Source organism: Ascaphus truei, chromosome 3, assembly GCF_040206685.1.
Source record: "Ascaphus truei isolate aAscTru1 chromosome 3, aAscTru1.hap1, whole genome shotgun sequence".
NCBI lineage: Eukaryota > Metazoa > Chordata > Amphibia > Anura > Ascaphidae > Ascaphus > Ascaphus truei.
The window spans coordinates 199,105,800-199,123,000 of record NC_134485.1 but is presented as its reverse complement, the minus strand read 5'-3'; the positions used below and the strand labels follow the sequence as shown (position 1 = coordinate 199,123,000).

The 17,201-nt window shown below is 53.2% G+C and overlaps 1 protein-coding gene across 1 annotated transcript in view; it reads right to left on the bottom strand.

Moving 5' to 3' along the window:
* PHKG1 (phosphorylase kinase catalytic subunit gamma 1) overlaps nt 1-17,201 on the bottom strand; it is a 57,032-nt gene that overhangs the window by 25,450 nt on the left and 14,381 nt on the right. The window lies entirely within an intron of this gene.

Below are 17,201 nucleotides of genomic sequence, written 5' to 3'. Positions count from 1 at the left end.
TTTTGCGAGCTTGCAATCTATGAGTTCGTCTTTCTGCTATAAATCCCCACAGGACTTTATAGCATAAAGCTGAATGATCCCACTTCTGCCACCAGTAAATAAGCCTATCACGGGAGACCAGGTTATTTACACATTTTTACCAGGATCATTCATTGAGCAAAATAAGGTAGAGAAATAAATTGTCATTTATTCGGCATAAATTCGTATACAGACAGTGAAACACAAAATACAGATGAAAAAACACACTTACTGGGGGTCTGGGGTCAAAAACTAGACTTTCCAAGGTGGAGGGGACTGTATGGGAGAGTTTTACCCTGACCCTGACTTAGCCCGGAATCTCCTGGAACTCAAATCGGCATGAAATCCCAGCCGTGATCGCTAAGTTAGTTTCTGAGAACTTGGGCGCAAAATTCGGGACATAGTCTCTACAGGCATTTGAGGCTTGAAATCAAAGCCGGTTGCCTTGCTATTTCGAACAAAGCAACCTTGAAAAGCCCGCCCACGCTCCTTCGGCTCTGACTCAAGGGAACACCCAATCTGATTGGCTCACGGCTTGTTATAGTATTCCCTGTTTCATTCATAGAATAGAAGCAGACCGGACAGCCAATCAGCGCGTGGGAACTTTCTCAAGCAGCCAAATCAGAACCAAGCCGGGTCAGTGGGAAATTTGAAATAGCCAAGGGACATGTGCAAGTCTGCCACATCTCCCCCCAGCTATCCCAATGCCACCCGCTGGGCAGGCACCCCATGGTCTGGCAGAACAAGTGGCATACTGGAGGACTGCCATTGATCTCCAGACCTAGCACTCCGCCTTTCCCCGCTAAGCAAATGCTGTTCGCACCTCTGGGCATCCTCTGGCTGCTTTGAAATCCGATGTCCAGCAGACATACTGGTGTCTATGGGTTTGCACGAGCTGCCTGTGTGGACATGGGTTCCGAATATTAAAACATATTAAAAATACATTTTAATACACTCTGAGTCTCTGGGTACAGGGGACAGAAAAGGGAAAAATGTACTCTTTTTATTTCTGTCTACATGATGCCCCCCCCATGCTTTCACTTTGACTCAGGTTGGACTCTCAGAGTCCCCCCAACCTTATGTACGGTTGGGTACCCACAAGCCTTTTCCTTTTTGTTGGTCGGCTTGTGTCATGATCGGGGTATGAGGGGTTAATGGGATCTGTGTACATGTTGATCTGCATCCCCCTGCTTCAGCAGAATTGCCCCAGGTCTTAGATTTATTTCCACAGCAGTCTGTGTTATATTCCTGTATGTGTAGAAATCATGTCGGGAGGGAAAGGGTTAACCATATTGGGTATATGTTGATCTGCATCCCCCTGCTTCAGTAGAATTAATTGCTATGTTATGTATTAACATAGAGAGAGGGTTAACTGTGTATTTGTCATAATGTAAACCCCATAGAACCATATCTCTGTATGTGTTTGTGCTACAAGGCTGAAATTTGGATATGCTTTACCAATGCAACGAACACAGGTTGCATACATATTGTTAATCTGATTTAAAATATGGGAAAAATAGTTATGTTATCACTGTTTTTACTATAACTTTGGAAGCTCGCCAAATGGCCCCTTTGATATGTAATTGTACAATCAAAGGAGGCCACTTGAAAGGCTCATTGCATATGTAGCCAGGTCTCAACTAGGTGATAACCATTTCACCTGTCAAAAGTGACACCCTACATAAAAGACTCTTTCCCAAAAAGCATTTTTTGCTAGACAGGATGGCAACGAAGGCATCATGTCATAGTTTTTTATAAATGGGCTGGCCAAGTAGCTACAGGGGAGGGTTGTATTAATGAGGGGCTGGGTAAACCCAGCTTTTTGCGTTACCTGGCAACCTGTGATTGGGTCAAGATTTTTGTTCACCAATAACTGAACTGCCATGGTAGGAATGGGGGTCTGCGTCTATATAGTTGCTTGCACCCCTTATTCCTGTGTTGGTTGCTTGTTGCTGTCGTTTTGTCGTGCTTGTTGTGACCTATAACAACTAAGGAGCTGCTATTCGGCTGAATATCTCCTTGTCCAACCTCAGCAAGTGTATATATTTCTGTAATGTTATTTGCTTGATGTATTGTCTGTTCTGCTCATAGGAAATAAACTCATTCAGTTTACTATATCCTAGTCTTGTTCAATCTGGCCCGGTTATTGTATATATGTGCTGTTTTCTCGTGACACCTTGGCACTAGCTAGCTGGGGTACACCCCTTAACCTAGGGATTCCCTCAGCTACAGGAATACATTTTTAATCCTGTGCCTCATTCTCCTTTCCAAGTTGTGCTGAAGCAGGGCACCATAGTGGTGACATTTTCAAGGGGAAGTATTGCCGGGACAATGTGCCTACATGTATCCGATAATCAGGCATGATTCCTGGGTACATTTGCTGGGGAACCGGTAACTCTGGACCACAACCTCCTAGGCAAATTCGGACAACTGTTCCTCCGCAAAACCCCCCTTGAAACTCACACACCAGCAATCCCTGCTTGAAGGCATGCCCGGAAAGGGAAAAACACAAAAAATTGTATTATTACACAAAGTACAATGTGATCATACAATGTTACTGGGTCCCCTGGACCCTTATACACGGAACTGGGGTAACCAAACAGGCTTGACCTTTATTATATAGCCTGGTTACCCCCTCCCATCACATGGACAAACTAACTTCTCAAACAATAGAGTCACAAGATCAAGGAAAATGGCAGGTGAATGTTCTCATATAGTTAGAGTGACCAGATTTTCAAAATGAAAAACCGGGACACTTAAAAAAATTATTTATAAAACAATGTACATCACGTCACGCCCCCCGTTGCCATGACAACAAGACACTAACGTCAGGCGGTGACATGTTGCCATGACAATGAGGCATCACGTGATGCCTCATCACCATAAGGCTGAGTCCCCAGTCTTCACTGTGGCACGCGCGCCCGGCGGGGGGGCCATGGTCAAAAAGACCGTGCTGAACCGCGCTGAGGGGAAACATTATCCCTATCAACATGGCTTTAGACGGCGCTTCCGCACGCTTCCGCAGGCGTGCGGAGGCGTGTGGAATTGCAGCCGACAGACAAATTTACGTTTTTCCGCTGAGGGAAGCGCAGGGCCTGTCACGTGACTGCCAAAAGCCAATGGCAGTCCGTGACGTCGGCGCGCTAGCCCCGCCTCCCGCCCGACTCCCACCCGGCTCACAAGCGCGCACACTGACGCTCATGCAAGGACACAAAAAAGCTCCTGCTTGAGCAGGAGAGCATGAGCGTCAGCGCTGCTCAGCGCTCTTCTTATCACCATGTCCGAGGCCTTAGGTTAATTTCACACCTCACGAGCCCCCTTTATTTTCCACCCTCTACCCATGAATTTCTCTCTCCCTTCCGTCTCACTCACTCTTCCCCACTTCCGCCTCACATGTATTTATCTCCCCTGTCTTACTCCCTCTTTTCCTCACTCACTCCCCCCCTCTCCTCTCACTCACCCCTACCTTCCATCAATTACCCCACTCTGCTCACTCAATCCCCACAAAATACATACCAAAAAACCCCACCCCGCAATACATAATAAAAATACCCGACCCCGCCAATACATTTTTAAAAGACTTCCACCCCCCATAAATATTTTAAAAAATTGTGCCGCACAGGTCTCTTCCCCCCCCTCTGCATCTCCCATCTCTCTCCCCCACCCCTGCATCTCCCATCTCTCTCCCCCCACCCCTGCATCTCCCATCTCTCTCCCCCCACCCCTGCATCTTCCAGCTCCCTCCCCTCACCCCTGCATCTTCCAGCTCTCTCCCCCCACCCCTGCATCTTCCAGCTCTCTCCCCCCACCCCTGCATCTTCCATCTCTCTCCCCCCACCCCTGCATCTTCCATATCTCTCCCCCCACCCCTGCATCTTCCAGCTCTCTCCCCCCACCCCTGCATCTTTCAGCTCTCCCCCCACCCCTGCATCTTCCAGCTCTCTCCTCCCACCCCTGCATCTTCCAGCTCTCTCCCCCACCCCTGCATCTTCCAGCTCTCTCCCCCCACCCCTGCATCTTCCATCTCTCTCCTCCCACCCCTGCATCTTCCATCTCTCTCCCCCCACCCCTGCATCTTCCAGCTCTCTCCCCCCACCCCTGCATCTTCTAGCTCGCTCCCCCCACCCCTGCATCTTCCAGCTCTCTCCTCCCACCCCTGCATCTTCCAGCTCTCACCCCCCACCCCTGCATCTTCCAGCCCTCTCCCCCCACCCCTGCATCTTCCAGCCCTCTCCCCCCACCCCTGCATCTTACATCTCTCTCCTCCCACCCCTGCATCTTACATCTCTCTCCCCCCACCCCTGCATCTTACAGCCCTCTCCCCCCATATCCTACCTCAGACTGCTGCAGGTTCGGCGGAGGCGGCTGATTCGGCGGAGGCGGCACGCGCTCACTAGCAGCACTGCTAGCAAACGGCTGTGAGCGGGCTCTTGGGGGGGGGGGGAGTGAGCTCTTGGGGGGGGCAAGCTCTTGGGGGGGGGAGCGAGCTCTTGGGGGGGAGCGGGCTCTGGGGTGGGGGGAGCGAGCCGGGGTGCCAGGGGGAGGGAAAGCCGAGATGCCTTGGGGGGAGAGCCGGGGAGCGGGTGCCTGAGGGCGAGCCGGGGGGCGGGTGCCGGAGGGAGAGCCGGGGAGCCAGAGGAAGGACCCGGGAGCCAGAGGGAGAACCGGGGAGCCGTAGGGAGAACCGGGGAGTCGGAGGGAGAACCGGGGAGTTGGAGGGAGGGCTGGGGCGCCAGAGTGTCGGGGGAGGGAAGGCCGTGCAGCCAGAGTGCCGGGGGAGGGAAGGCCATGCAGCCAGAGTGCTGGGGGAGGGAAGGCCGTGCAGCCAGAGTGCCGGGGGAGGGAAGGCAAGGGAGAGCGGGAGGCCACGTGGCCACCCCTGCGACTGCTTTTTTTGACAAAGCCCCGCCCCGGCATCTCATCCAATCCCCTGCGGCCCGGCATTCTAGAGCCCCGCCCCCAGCATCCCATCCAATCCCCTGCGGCCCAGCATGTTTAACTAAAGAAGCCCAACCCCCGGGCATTCTCAAAATACCCGCTGCTGCCGCCGCCGCATCCTCCTCCTCGCCGCCGCCGACTCGTGCAGCGCCGACACAGAAAACGGGACCAGGGAGAAAATCCGGGACATTACCGGGACGGACCAGCAACCGGGACAAGGGAGAAAAAAACGGGACTGTCCCGGCAAAACCGGGACACCTGGTCACCCTACATATAGTCCACAAAGGGCGTAAATAAAGTCACTGTACTACTCAAACTGTAGGCTACTTGGGTGACAAAAAAAAGCAGCATCGGCCCTAACGTGCTGATCCAGCCCAACGAGCGTTTAGTTTGCAGTATTGGAGGCTTTTTTTATGTGCTGCTTTATTTTTTTATAGCTAAAGCTCTCTTCAATTTAAACCATGTGTCATTAATAAATGTGACTTTTGAATGAAATATTGGAATACCTTATTTTCTTCATTGAGAATTTCTATGCACCACCTCGAATGTGGGTTTAGAGTGACAAAAACTGAGGCCTAAGCTAGACTCTAATTTTTTCTTTTTTGGGTTCTTATTTTGATTGGCATTATACTGTATATTTTAGTGGTTGTAGTGTCCCTCTTAGTTAGGGAGCCCATATTTTTTCCGGGACAAATGTTGCGCATGTGCGAACGGAGTGTAGCAACCACGCATTTGCAAATGGCGCGTGCCGATCATGCATGAGCGGCCGTAAACCAGTACATTTAGATACATTTAGGGACACCGGAAACTGGAGGACAAAAAAACGGGATGTCTGGTCACTCTTAGGTCCAGACCCACAAAGCTCCTTTAAAAATACTTAACGTGACGTTGGTTTAAATGACGTTAAGACCAACTGTGTATTTTCAAATGACAATAACATAAGGTTAAGCCATGTTTTCTCCCAAAAAAAGCATTGCGTTATCTATAATGGTTCTTAGTGATCATGCCATGCAAATGATCTGTTAATGAGGTGTTATAACATCGCATTTCCACCAAAGTCTGTTAAAGTGAACGCTGGAACTTGACTTTACGTTAGTTAAGTTGTAGGTGAAACTTGCGTTGCTTCCATCCGGACTCTGAAATAGGGCGTTTGCAGGGTCTGGACGGGTGCACCAAAGATGGGTATGATTTAACCTCTGCCTGGCAGCCGCAGCGCACACGCGCCCCCCCATCTCCAAGGCCCTGGCGTCAAATGACGCTGTGGGTCATGTGACGTCACGTGATGCTGCAGCGTTATTTGATGCGCGTTGCCATGGCGACGCGACACATGACCCCACGGCATTACTTGACGCATCGTTGCCATGGCAACAAGTCGCTGAAGAGCTGGCAGAGAGCAGGTAAGGGAGTTACAGAGGCCTCACGCCTCCCCCGGCATTTCATTTAAATGCCTTGGGGAAGAGCGCGGGGCCTCTGTAACCGCCGCGCCACCTTCTAGAAATTCTCGCGCCCCCGATTTAATTAACAGCATTACTTCCCTCTCCTCTCTCAACTCGCGCTACAGACCTATCTCTGGGCCTGGATCGGAGTAACAGTAAGACATATTTAACATCACCTTACTGGAATACCATATTGGCCCGAATATAGTGCTATGTTTTTTTCCAAAAACTGTACTCGTATTATATGCGCAGCCTAACACCTTTTATTTTTCATGTAGAACACCTTCAAAACTTTAGAGTCGTGTTATGTGTGAGGCCGTACTATATCCGGCCCAATACGGTATAACTCAACGTTATGATAACGTCATATTAAGCCTATGCTAAAGAGGAGTAGTTTGGATGTTGTTTTTGACATATAACTCAATTAACATACAATATGATCTTGTTTTAGTTAATGTTTCTTCGTTCCCCAACGAAGAATGCTTAGGGCATCTGGGCCTTAATATAGAGCTTGTCTCCTAGGACAGCTTTAGCCAATCTGGGATCTCAATTCTGACATACCAATGAAAACATCTTGATTAGTCGGGTGCAAGTAATTTAGAACCAGGTGATTTCACAAACAAATTAAACGTTTAGCTCCCAGAGGGTTTATAGATTTGAACTGATCATGTAACACTTGATAGTCTACTCTCTACTGTATGAATCAAGGCAATAAAATGATATCTATTTTTCATTTTAAAGCAGCAGTTCAAGCAATATCCTACGTGTTTTTTTTTTTTTTTATGAAATCATTTCTTTACTATGAGAAAATACTTGCAGCACTAAAAAAAATGATTTTTTTTTTTTAATCAATCTTTTTTTATTGGCAACAAACACATACAGGCATGGGTACAGTGATGACATGGGCACATGACAACATAACTTAACTGGGTTCAGCGAGGTGTTGGCCAATAGAATTTTCCTTTTATGAAGAAAGAAAGAAGGAAGGGGGGAGGGGGAGATTTCCTTGGGAGTCTCCGACCTCTTCACCCGCCAGCGTCCGCACACTCCAGGCCTAGTGCAGGCCCAGACCCTGCGGTCCGATCCAGGGATCCCAAATGTTATAGAACTGCGGCATTTTTTTGTGGAGCATGGCTGTGAGTTTTTCCATAGACATTACTTCGTCTATCCTTCTGATTACTGTGCTTCTCGCAGGAGCGTTGGTCTGCTTCCAGGCCGCCACAACCGAGCATCTGGCCGCAGTCAGAATGGATGAAACCAACATGGATAGTGGCGGGGGAAGGTCATCAATAGGTTTGCTCAGCACAAAGGTCAAAGGGTCCAGGGGGAAAAGAAGCCCCGAGGTCTCTCGGAGAAGCGTCTGGATCATGGTCCAGAACCTCTGGATCTCTGGACATGACTACCAAATATGGGCCATGTCGCCCTTTTGACCACATCCCCTCCAGCACAGGTCAGGCGTGCCGGGGAAGATCTGGCTCAGCCTAGCCGGGGTCAGGTACCACTGGAATAAAATTTTGTAGATGTTCTCTTTTGTCACTGTACAAATTGAAGTTTTAGCGGCCAACTCCCAGACATCCTCCCAGTCGTCCATATCTATTGGTATGTTAAGGTCTTCGGACCATTTTTGCATGTAATGGTGGGTCGGGGGGGGGGTCGGATGCCGACTCCATCCCCCTATAGATCTCCGAAATCAGACCCCTCTGGTAGGTGCCTTTAATGCATAGAGACTCAAATCTAGATAGTGTGGGGAATTTGGAATTTTGGGAAAGTGATAATAGAAAATGCCTAATTTGCAGGAACTTGAACAGATGTAGATCTTGGGATTGATATTTGTCTCGGAGTTCCTGGAAGGACAGGATCTCTCCCTTCTTCAGCTGATCGGCAACCAGCCTTATACCGAGACCCTGGAACTGGTGAAATTGTCTTTGAGAACACCCGGGCGGGAAGTTTGGGTTTCCAAAGATAGGGGTGAGTTGAGAGGAGGTAGCTAACAGACCGTACTTCCCTTTGCTTTTTAGCCAGACGTCCTACGTGCATCTCATTGCCCCTAGGTCAAACCTCCGCGGTCCTCCCTCCTTTCCTCCCGAGGACCACAATAAAACCTGGAGAGGAAGGGGAGCCGCATAATGTGATTCTATTGCGAGCCAACAGGCGGAGGCTGGGTCGTAATTCCAAACTACAGCCCGCTTCAGCTGGGCCGCAAGATAGTATATGACCACGTCGGGGACCCCCAGCCCTCCCCCCTCATTTTTGGGGAAAGCATCACCGATCTTGGGACCCTCGCTCTCCTATCATTTCAGATAAATTGGAACATAAGGGACTGAATGTTTTTCAGGGCCGCCAGTGGAAGAGCTATGGGAAGGGTTTGGAAGGTATAGAGTAGTCTCGGAAGGACATTCATTTTGATTGAGACTATTATTCCGAACCAGGAAATTTGGAGCTTGTTCCACGATTCCAGGTCTTTTTTGATCTGGTCAAATAAAGGGGTAGTTATGCTGGTATAGGGACCCGTAGGAGCTTGAGATTTTCACTCCAAGGTATTTGATGTGAGTAGTACTCCACTTATATATATAATTAGACTAGCTGAGAGCCCTGGCGTTGCCCGGGATGTTTGTGGCGTGGGGGTGGCATTTGGGTGGGGAGTGGTCCACGCGGCCCATGGCGGTGTGCGGTGGTACTGCTGCTGTGGCTGTACTGATGGTGATTGTATCGGTGTGCTGATTTGGGAGGGTTTGTTGCTGATGTAGGGGTGCGGATGTGGGTGTGCCGATGGGGGAGGTGCGAAGGTGCCAATGTGTGGGTGCTGATGGTGTTGATGGGGGCTGGGAATGGTGGGGAGCCGAGAATGGCAGTGTGCTGGGGGGGCATGGGATACCGGTATACACGTGTGTGTGTGTATACATGTGTGTATACATGTTTGTGTGTGTATACATTGTATGTGTGTGTATAAGTGTGTACGTGTGTGTGTACGTGTGTGTATACATGTGTGTGTATACATGTGTGTGTATACATTTGTGTGTGTGTATACATTTGTGTGTGTGTATACATTTGTGTGTGTGTATACATGTGTGTGTATACATGTGTGTGTGTGTATACGTATGTGTGTGTGTATACATGTGTGTGTATACATGATGTGTATGTATATGTGTGTGTGTGTATACGTGTGTGTGTGTGTGTATACGTGTGTGTGTATGTCTACATGTGTGTGTGTATGTCTACATGTGTGTGTGTATGACTCCATGTGTGTGTGTATGACTCCATGTGTGTGTGTATGACTCCATGTGTGTGTGTACGTGTACATGTGTGTGTGTGTACGTGTGTACGTGTGTGCGTGTGTGTGTACGTGTCTACGTGTCTACGTGCGTGCGCGTGTCTCCGTGCGCGTGCGTGTCTCCGTGCGCGTGCGTGTGCGTGTCTCCGTGCGTGTGCGTGTCTCCGTGCGTGTGCGTGTCTCCGTGCGTGTGCGTGTCTACGTGCGTGTCTACGTGCGTGTCTACGTGCGTGTCTACGTGCGTGTGCGTGTCTACGTGCGTGTGCGTGTCTACGTGCGTGTGCGTGTCTACGTGCGTGTGCGTGTGCGTGTCTACGTGCGTGTGCGTGTCTGCGTGCGTTTGCACGTGCGTGTCTCCGTGCGTGTGCGTGTCTCCGTGCGTGTGCGTGTCTCCGTGCGTGTGCGTGTCTCCGTGCGTGTGCGTGTCTACGTGCGTGTGCGTGTCTATGTACGTGCGCCTGCGTGTATACGTGCGCCTGCGTGTATACGTGCGCCTGCGTGTATACGTGTGCCTGCGTGTATACGTGTGTGTGTCTGCGTGTATACGTGTGTGTACGTGTGTGTGTGTGTGTATATGTGTGTCTACGTGTGTGTGTGTGTATACGTGTGCCTACGTGTGTGTGTGTGTATACGTGTGCCTACGTGTGTGTGTGTATACGTGTGTGTGTATACATGTGTATACGTGTGTCTGTGTGTATACGTGTGTCTGTGTGTATACGTGTGTCTGCTGTGTGTATACGTGTGTCTGCTGTGTATACGTGTGTCTGCTGTGTGTATACGTGTGTCTGCTGTGTGTATACGTGTGTCTGGTGTGTGTATACGTGTGTCTGCTGTGTGTATACGTGTGTCTGCTGTGTGTATACGTGTGTCTGCTGTGTGTATACGTGTGTCTGCTTTGTGTATACGTGTGTCTGTATAGGTGTGTGTGTGTGTACGTGTGTGTCTGTGTACGTGTGTGTTTGTGTGTGTGTGCCTACATGTGTGTGTCTACATCTGTGTGTGTGTGTCTACATGTGTGTGTGTCTACATGTGTGTGTGTCTACATGTGTGTGTGTCTACATCTGTGTGTGTGTGTCTACATGTGTGTGTGTCTACATGTGTGTGTGTGTGTCTTATGTATAGAGATATATATAGTGTGTGTGTGTGTGTGTGTGTGTGTGTGTGTGTGTGTGTGTGTACGGAGGGATCAGGCTGGAGATGAAGGAATGTGTGGGGGGGGGAGGTGATTACCTTACAGTCGGCAGCATCTTCCTCGTGCAGGCCGGGAGACGGACCCTGCAGTCATCTGGTACGGAGGGGCAGGGATCGGACGGGAGCCGGACAGAGGGCATGTGGAGGGGGGGGGGGGGAGCTGCAGGGAGAGCAGCACGGGGAATGTGGAGGGGGGGGAGAGCAGCACGGGGCATGTGGAGGGGGGGAGAGCAGCACGGGGCATATGGAGGGGGGAGAGCAGCACGGGGCATGTGGAGGGGGGGGAGAGCAGCACGGGGCATGTGGAGGGGGGGAGAGCAGCACGGGGCATGTGGAGGGGGGGAGAGCAGCACGGGGCATGTGGATGGGGGGAGAGCAGCACGGGGCATGTGGAGGGGGGGAGAGCAGCACGGGGCATGTGGAGGGGGGAGAGCAGCACGGGGCATGTGGAGGGGGGGAGAGCAGCACGGGGCATGTGGAGGGGGGAGGGGGGAGAGCAGCACGGGGCATGTGGAGGGGGGAGAGCAGCACGGGGCATGTGGAGGGGGGAGGGGGGAGAGCAGCACGGGGCATGTGGAGGGGGAGGGGGGAGAGCAGCACGGGGCATGTGGAGGGGGGAGGGGGGAAAGCAGCACGGGGCATGTGGAGGGGGGAGGGGGGAGAGCAGCACGGGGCATGTGGAGGGGGGAGAGCAGCACGGGGCATGTGGAGGGGGGAGAGCAGCACGGGGCATGTGGAGGGGGGAGGGGGGAGGGGGAAGGGGGGAGAGCAGCACGGGGCATGTGGAGGGGGGGAGAGCAGCACGGGGCATGTGGAGGGGGGGAGAGCAGCACGGGGCATGTGGGGGGGGGGGAGAGCAGCACGGGGCATGTGGAGGGGGGGAGAGCAGCACGGGGCATGTGGAGGGGGGAGAGCAGCACGGGGCATGTGGAGGGGGGGAGAGCAGCACGGGGCATGTGGAGGGGGGGAGAGCAGCACGGGGCATGTGGAGGGGGGGAGAGCAGCACGGGGCATGTGGAGGGGGGGAGAGCAGCACGGGGCATGTGGAGGGGGGGAGAGCAGCACGGGGCATGTGGAGGGGGGGAGAGCAGCACGGGGCATGTGGAGGGGGGGAGAGCAGCACGGGGCATGTGGAGGGGGGAGAGCAGCACGGGGCATGTGGAGGGGGGAGAGCAGCACGGGGCATGTGGAGGGGGGAGAGCAGCACGGGGCATGTGGAGGGGGGAGGGGGGAGAGCAGCACGGGGCATGTGGAGGGGGGAGGGGGGAGAGCAGCACGGGGCATGTGGAGGGGGGAGGGGGGAGAGCAGCACGGGGCATGTGGAGGGGGGAGGGGGGAGAGCAGCACGGGGCATGTGGAGGGGGGAGAGCAGCACGGGGCATGTGGAGGGGGGAGGGGGGAGAGCAGCACGGGGCATGTGGAGGGGGGAGGGGGGAGAGCAGCACGGGGCATGTGGAGGGGGGAGGGGGAAGGGGGGAGGGGGGAGAGCAGCACGGGGCATGTGGAGGGGGGAGAGCAGCAAGGGGCATGTGGAGGGGGGGAGAGCAGCACGGGGCATGTGGAGGGGGGGAGAGCAGCACGGGGCATGTGGAGGGGGGAGAGCAGCACGGGGCATGTGGGGGGGGGGAGAGCAGCACGGGGCATGTGGGGGGGGGTGAGCAGCACGGGGCATGTGGAGGGGGGGTGAGCAGCACGGGGCATGTGGAGGGTCCCTCCTGCAAGGCTGGCGGGAGCCCCCCCCGCTGGCCTCCGCCTCGAGGTGAGGCAGCGGTGCCGAGGAGCGTTGCAGGCGGCGCCGGGTAGGCTGGGCTTTGCTGTGAGGGGGGGTGGGAGAGGTGAGGCGGTGCCGAGGGGGCCAAAGGGGGTGAAGGGCAGGGCCGGGGGGGAAGGGCATGCCTGAGGGGGGTGGGGGGTGAAGGGCATGGCCAGGGGGGGGGTGAAGGGCATGGCCAGGGGGGGGGGGTGAAGGGCATGGCCAGGGGGGGGGTGAAGGGCATGGCTGGGGGGGGGGTGAAGGGCATGGCTGGGGGGGGGTGAAGAGCATGGCTGGGGGGGGGTGAAGGGCATGGCTGGGGGGGGGGTGAAGGGCATGGCTGGGGGGGGGGTGAAGGGCATGGCTGGGGGGGGGGTGAAGGGCATGGCTGGGGGGGGTGAAGGGCATGGCTGGGGTGGGGGTGAAGGGCATGGCCGGGGGGGGGGTGAAGGGCATGGCCGGGGGGGGGGGTGAAGGGCATGGCCGGGGGGGGGGTGAAGGGCATGCCCGGGGGGGGGTGAAGGGCATGCCCGGGGGGGGGGTGAAGGGCATGGCCGGGGGGGTGGTGAAGGGCATGGCCGGGGGGGGGGGGTGAAGGGCATGGCCGGGGGGGGGGGGTGAAGGGCATGGCCAGGGGGGGGGGTGAAGGGCATGGCCAGGGGGGGGTGAAGGGCATGGGTGGGGGGTGGGGGATGAAGGGCATGGCCAGGGGGGGGGTGAAGGGCATGGCGAGGGGGGGGGGTGAAGGGCATGGCCAGGGGGGGGGTGAAGGACATGGCCAGGGGGGGGGTGAAGGGCATGGCCAGGGGGGGGGGGTGAAGGGCATGGCCAGGGGGGGGGGGTGAAGGGCATGGCCAGGGGGGGGGGGTGAAGGGCATGGCCAGGGGGGGGGTGAAGGGCATGGCCAGGGGGGGGGGGGGTGAAGGGCATGGCCAGGGGGGGGGGTGAAGGGCATGGCCAGGGGGGGGGGTGAAGGGCATGGCCAGGGGGGGGGGGGTGAAGGGCATGGCCAGGGGGGGGGTGTGAAGGGCCTGGCCGGGGGGGGTGAAGGGCCGGGCCGGGTCAGGTGAAGGGCCAGGCCGGGGGGGGTGAAGCGCTGGTCCGGGTGAAGCGCCAGGCCGGGGGGGGGGGGGGTGAAGGACCGGGCCGGGTGACGGACCGGGCCGGGTGAAGGGCCGGGGGGGGGGGGGGGGTGAAGGGCCGGGGTGGGGGGGGGTGAAGGGCCGGGGGGGGGGGGTGAAGGGCCGGGCCGGGGTGAAAGATCCCTTCCCCTGTGGTTACTTACCTCGCACCGGGCCGCGCTCCTCCTCCTCCTCCTCCTCGGGTTCCTCAGCGGTCTCCGTTCCCCCCGGCGAGGCGGAGCTGAGACGCTCAGGTGAGGGGGGTGTATGGGCCGCGGCCCGTGCAGCTCCCGACAGAGACAGCTAGGCCTGAGAGAGCCGGAGCAGCGCGCGCGGGGATGGGGAGCTGGGGGCGCGGCCTCTAGGCCTGAAGGTGAGAGCGTGCTCTGCGGGGGGGGGGGGGGAGCACCGGGGGAGAGAGGGAGCACCGGGAGAGAGGGTGATGTTGAGGTCCCGCGGAGTGGTGATAGGGGGGGTTCCGTTGTTGCGGGTCAGCCGCCGGGAAGGGCGGGGGGGTCAAGGTCGGGCAGCCGTTAGGAGGGTGGAGTGTGTGTGTGTTGAGGAGGGTGGAGTGTGTGTGTGTTGAGGAGGGTGTGTGTGTGTGTGTGTGTGTGTGTGTGTGTGTGTGTGTGTGTGTGTGTTGAGGAGGGTGTGTGTGTGTGTGTGTGTGTGTGTGTGTGTGTGTGTGTGTGTGTGTGTGTGTGTGTGTGTGTGTGTGTGTTGAGGAGTGTGTGTGTGTGTGTTGAGGAGTGTGTGTGTGTGTGTGCGTTGAGGAGTGTGTGTGTGTGTGTGTCCGCCCCTTTGGCCCGTCACTCCGCCTCAGGCCAATGAGAAGTGTGCGGGGGCGGCCCAAGGGACCAATGAGATTTCCCCTAGGGACACCGGACATCCAGGCAGGCAGGCAGGCAGGCAGGCAGGCATACAGTGCTTTCACTAATATAGTATAAAGATTGTGAGAGTTTCCACGTCGGGTCTGGAAGGGATATATTGAGGGCTTCTGACTTATCCATGTTAACTTTATAGTCAGAGACTGTACCAAATTGGTCCAATAACCTTTGAAGATTAGGGAGGGAGATATGGGGGTCAGCGAGGGTCAGAATCACATCATCCGCGAACAGGGAAATTTGATATTCTTTTTCGGTAATTCGAATCCCCTTGATGCTTTTTTCTTCTCTTATTTTGGCCGCTAGAGGTTCGATTGTTAGAGCAAATAGCAACAGGGAAAGCGGGCAACCCTTTCTGGTCCTGTTCCTAATAGTGATTGGGTCCGAAAAAACGGCCGAAAGTTTAACAGACGCTGTAGGGTTTTGGTAGAGGGCTCTAACCCCCTCTAGGAAAGGACCACAGAAACCAAACCTCAGCATTGTTTGGTCTAAGAAGAACCATTTGATTCTATCGAACGCTTTTTCTGCATCGAGGCTCAGAATCATTGCTTTGGTTCCTGTGAGATGCACATGGTCGATGATATCCACAATTTTGCAGGTATTGTCAGAGGCCTGTCTACCTGACACAACGCCTAAAAAAAGATATTTTTAAGGTTTCTAATGTAGGAAGCATTTACAAAGTGACAGCTCCCTTCCCCTTCTGATAGACTCTGGCTCTTGAGCCCCGCCCCCTCTCTCTAGCAGTGAACCAATTGTATCTAGTAACTCCCCAGTCAATTATATTCCAGGACTACATTTCCCATAATGCTGTGCAAGAACTGAATTAAATAACCCGGAGCAAGCGATCGATTACAGGAGAACGGATCGATCTGCAGCTTAGCTAATCACTTGTCAGTGTGCAGATTGTATTGATGCACATATTGAATGGGAAAATATATATATATTTTTTAAAACGACAGCTTGAACTGCAGCTTTAATCCTTGACGCTGAAGCTAATGTAATCATTTTTTTAGTGAAATGCATTATTTTTAAATACAGATTGTTAGCCAGAACTGTTTAAGATTTCTTAAAATAGGCAACGTTTTTGGCAGAAGAAACCACACATTATATAATGTATGGTTGGGTAAATAAAAGTGACAAATACTCTCCACTGTACAGCATACAGCACACACAAATACCACTTGTGAGCGCATTCACATGTCTCCGACAGGTCTGTAAAGCGCTACATAAAACTAGCAGCGCTATACAAGAACATGCTATTATTATTATTATTATTATCTCTTAGCATATTCACTGCAGCCAGGGATTCTGAGAAATGACATGCAAATGAGCTCACCTTTTGCTTCAAATTAATTTGAACATGGAACCCTAAAACCCTATAATACCTGCCATATTACATAGCTTTAAGCATAAGTGCATAGGGCTCCACGTTAAAATGGATTTGAAGCAAAAGGTGACACTGTATACTCATTTGCATGTCATTTCCCAGAATCCCTCACTACAGTGGAAGCATTGTTTGATAAGAGATCAGGTGGAAAAGCAGGATTGCAGACCTGCCTGAGACGTGAATGTGCTCACAAGCGGTATTTATATTTGCTATGGCAGTATAAAAAAAAGGGGGGGGGAAAGGTTAATGGGCACAGCCAGATATTGTAATACATTGCATAATAATGTGTGTTATTTAACACCTTGCTATCTTTTCTTATCAATAGAGATGGGCACATTTTTCACCAAAATTGGAATTAGCTGCAAAATGTTAGTTTTTTTATGTATTTTTAAATGCTCGCAAATGTGTTGAAGTTCATAAAAAGCCGCTATTAGATTTTTAAAAATGAGAATTCTCAAAAATGTGAAAATTAGCTAATTTGGGGCAAATTCACAATGAGAATATTTGAAAATGAGAGAATATTTGCATCCCCTCCCCCCCACCCCTCAAACCCCCTCCCACCCCTCAAACACCCCCCATATATACATTTTAAAAAAAATGGAGATTTAAAAAAAAAAAAAATCCGGACTCTAAAGAAAAGCCTGAGAATCGAAATTCAATTACTTCGCCCATTCTCTGCTTATCATGCTTCTCAAATTGCCAGCGTAGTATCTTGATACATTGTTGCTTAAAAATGACGAAAATGCCTCTGTTAGTGGCTATGAAATGACAAATTGCCATGGTTCAGAAATGGTTCATGATCATGGTAGGGCGCCATTTTATACCTTTAATCCAGGGGTGCGCACGTGAGCCCGCAGCTTCATTTGACGTCGGAGACAAGGTACGGGAAGCAGGCAGAGGGCGCAGCGGGTTACGACTGCGCACCCCTGCCGTAATACATACACTGTATGTCTTGTGAAGTCCTGTTTATAAGATGTCACCACTGGAGGGACCTGCCGTGCCCTCGTACACTATTTGTGCTCTGGGGGTTCCCTATTGTGCCGTGAAACCAGATTTCGGCCCCATTCAAATAAATGAATCTGAAAACAAGCATACTGAATAAAGTCTCTAGGGTGGGATTGTGTATGGATCACTGCCTTTGCAGCAGGGCTCAAATCCCAGTATCGGCTCCTTGTGATTCGATTTTTAGGCTTTTTCGGGGC